Genomic DNA, 3,855 nt, shown 5'->3' with positions numbered 1-3,855 from the left:
GCTCACCCTCAACCTGCCCCTCCCCAGCCCTGTTCAGCACCCTGCACATACCTGGCCCCCAGGGGTCAGGCACAGCCAGCCCAGACAGTTCCCCATGAGGGGAAAAGCAGGCTCTGCTCAGGCCCAGTCCTTGCTGCTCCTTCTTCCCTCGCCAGTGCCCCCAGCCTGGGCTCCTAGCCCCGGCCCAAGCACAGGGCCTGCCTCTAGGCAGCCTCCTGGGCCACAGCCCCTTGGGTGTCCACACCCCAGCTGCTGCCCCTAAAAGCCACTTAGGCTGAAGCAGCAAGGCTGCTCCCCCATCCCCACCTCTGAGTTACTGGATGATGCTGCCATAGGCTTCTACCTGGCTAGCCACCTCCATCTGTCTGTCTGTCTGTCTCTCCAAAGGCTGCCTGTCTGGCCTGTGACTGGCCTCCCTGAACCCAATCTGGTACTGCTGTCCCCGGAGGCAGTGAGGGTGGGTATGGACAGTGGGGTCCACCATATGCCACCCCAGGTGGGGTTTAGGGGTCACCCTATAGCAACCAGGACCACCCAGGACCTGCTAGGCTATAGCTTTGAGGCCACACCAGAGACGAGGGAGGTGGCTGGAGGGGAGACCCCCAGACCGAGGGGAAGGGAAGGTAGGGACCCCTGATCCCTTGGGTCAGGAGGCTTGGAGAAATCTTCCCCTTCTGTAGAGCAGACACTCCCAGATCAGCCTTCTGCAGCCCAGGACTCAGCCTGTGAGTGAAGATGGATGGGAAGAGAACACCACTGGAGGGTGGGGTAACCAAGGGATGTGGTCACAGCCAGGGGCCAGGAACACTGCACCCCAGAATAACAAAGGAGGCCCCAAAGCAAAAGAGAAGCCAAGGAAGTACCAAGAAAGGTTAGCAGAGTAACAAAGCCAACATCAGAGTAACAAAGGGGACAGGTAGCAAAGGAAGTGGGTAAAAGCAACAGAATAAAGGCAGCAGGGAACCACTCCGAAGGGAGAGCAGGAGTGAGTGAGAGGGAACAGGGTGAGTACGGAGTGCCTGGGGTGACAGAGGTGAAGAAAGGTGACCCAGCAGCTCTCTGGCCAAACTCTCCCAGGCCTCTTCCTTCAGCCCCACTGTGCGGAGGTGTGAGAGGAGAGAGGCCAGGCAGCAAAGGGAAGGGAGAAGCCTGGGCAGTGGCCCGGAAGTGTGCACTGAAAGGTGTTTGGGCTGGAAGCTGTTTGGGTCCCTGGGGATGGGCTGGAGGAGGTGAGCACGAGGCCAGCAGAAGGCGGGAAGGCGGGCAGGTTGCTGGGTGACCCCCACCCCCTCACGCTCCTGTGCTCACCCCACTCCTGCCATCCTGGTCCACTGGGATGCGACAAAGGGAGAGGAAGTATGTCAGATCTTCCAGTCCTTCTCTCCCCTAGGTCCACCTGGTGTAGGATTGTCCTGTGCTCCTATTTCAGGGGAGGGGGTTTCCTCTGACCTTTGAACCTATCTCCCTGCGGAGATGGGGCAGAGCCTGGGCCTGGGCAGAGACTCTTTTGGTGTGACCGTGGGCAGAGGCCTTGTCACTGCCAGAAGGAGGGCCGGAGACGCCTCCTTAATGGGCATTAAGGGCCTCGCGTGATGACCAGGCGTCGCTTACGACCCTTTCCTTCAGACGTCGCCAGGCCCCTCTTCAGAGCCCCACATTGGAGCAGGCGCGACCAGCACAACGGGAAGAGAGATGAGAAGAGACCCAGAGATGAGAGGGAGAGAGAATTGGAGAGGCTTCGAGGATCAAAGAGTGAGGAAGCGCATAAGGCCCGCGGTCGAGGACTCCCAGGTGGACTGCCCCGCCCACCCTGGGATGGCCCCGCCTACCTCCTCCCATCGCCAGAGGAGCGGAGTGCGACTGTAGCCCGGGAGAGCAGCCGCGCAGCGCCTCCTGCCGGCGATGAGTGGGATTACATCGTCCAGGGAGCTGCCCAAGGTTCCACCTCTCTGGCTCTGACTGGTCCAGCCCTGCCGAGTGGGGGATTGGGGTGACACCTGCGCCCTAGGGCTGCTTGCACCGCAGGAGCATAGGGGCGCCATGGGGGTGGTAGCAGAGAAGCTGGGCCTCTGCTGAGCTCCTAATAGGCTCTGCTTTCTCGTCTTGAATCTGGCACCAACCTCTCTGGACTGGGGTATCTTCAGGCAACATGAAATCTAGCCCCTCACCGAGTGTTCCAGCACTTGTGACCAAACATTTAAAGGCCACTTGGTGCCAGGCCCTAGCGAGCACTGAGGAAGCATCACTGAGACCCAGGGAAACAGATTTGTGTACCTTGGCAAGGGGAAGCCCAGGGCTGGGGCAGCCTCCACGAGGGGCATTTAACCTGGCCTGGGACCCTGGAGTCCTCAGGCAGGGTGAACCACAGGGCTGTTCTGGAATCTGCCTAGAGTTCCTGCAGGCTGTGTGGGGAAGGGGAGGGAGGAATGAGACTGTGGAACAGGGCCCAGCCTCAGAGCATGGATTTCATTGCATGGGTGGTGGGAGCCCTTGCGGTGTTGTGCACTGGGGGTGACAAGGTCAGGACACCCATGTTTTGAAAGGCCAAGTTCAGTGAGGAGCAGGGGCAAGAGCACTGGGGAGTTGGGGGAGAGTAGGTTGACGTGAGTGGTCTGTGACTTCCCCCAGAGCAGATCCTAGAGGAAAAAAATACTGAGTGGAATCAGAATAAATAAATTCTGGAGTCCGTAAGAATTGGAAGGGTGGAGTAAAACAGAGTACCCATATTAGCAGACCATGTGGAAGAAAGGTGCACCCAGGAGATGAGAGGAAATGGCCAGTGGGAAGAGGCCTCCAGAGGGTACTTCCAGAGGACAAGGAGGGTAGTGTGGGAGCTGGCTCCGTGTGGGCACCCCAAAGCCAAGAGCTAGACAGACATGAGGCCACCACTCCCCTGTCCTTGCTGGGTGCCCCAAGGGCAGCCTTGCCACATGGCCAAGGGAGGACTACAAGGGCAGACAGCATCAGGGCACAGTGACCAGGCACTTTGAGGTCCAGGACAGTTGTGGGAGTCTGAGACCACACTGAAGAGGGTTGCAGGGGGAGCAGAAGGGTGGAGTGAGGGGGGCACTGGAAGGGGACCCAGGTGGAGGGAGGTCCTTGCTATTCAAGATGGCAGAGCACATTTATATGGGGGGACTGGAGACAATAACTGGAAATGCAGAAGGGGATAAGAGGTGGAGGGGTCCCTGAGGAAGCAAGGGGGTCTCAGGTGGAGGGACCCTTCCTCCCTAAGGAGAGATCATGGCCATGGCGATGAAGAAGGGGGCCAGGGGTTTCCCACTTTGTCTCTGGAAGCCCTTGGCTGAGGGGAGGGAGGGGTTCCAAGGAGATCCGGGTTTGAAATGAATGCTGGGAGATGGGGGAAAGGCTGGATGGGCTTCCAGGTCTTAAGGTCCCACCCCCTTGGGGAGGACATTCTCCCCATGCTGGCCAGCGGGCATAGTGAGGGGACCTCCTATGGGCCTCCTAGGAGGCTGGAGTGGGGGCTCCAGCTCAGCGCGGAGGGTGTGAGCTACTGCTCTCCTCCTCCTGCACACCTTGGTACGTGGCAGCAGGACCCAGGGTCTGACTGCCCTCCCCCCACCATGGGATACCCCTCCCCTCCTGGGGGACCCTGGGACCTGGTCTGATGACCTCACCCCCTAACAGGAGGGGCAGCACTGGCAGAGAAGGGAGAAGGGGACCCAGCCCCCAGCAGAGTCTGCCTCCGTCCCCCATTCTGCCCCGCAAGGACATACACATCTCGGCTGTTGGGGGGAGCTTGACCGGGCCAGCTGGAGGGCTCCTGACATTTGCCAGGGCGTGGGCGCGGCTGTTTGCGCCCCGAAGCTAGATGACAAAGTACACATCGCA

Source organism: Balaenoptera borealis, assembly GCF_965194805.1.
Source record: "Balaenoptera borealis genome assembly, chromosome: 16".
NCBI lineage: Eukaryota > Metazoa > Chordata > Mammalia > Artiodactyla > Balaenopteridae > Balaenoptera > Balaenoptera borealis.
The sequence above is the reverse complement of the archived record's forward strand: the minus strand, read 5'-3'. Positions refer to the sequence as shown.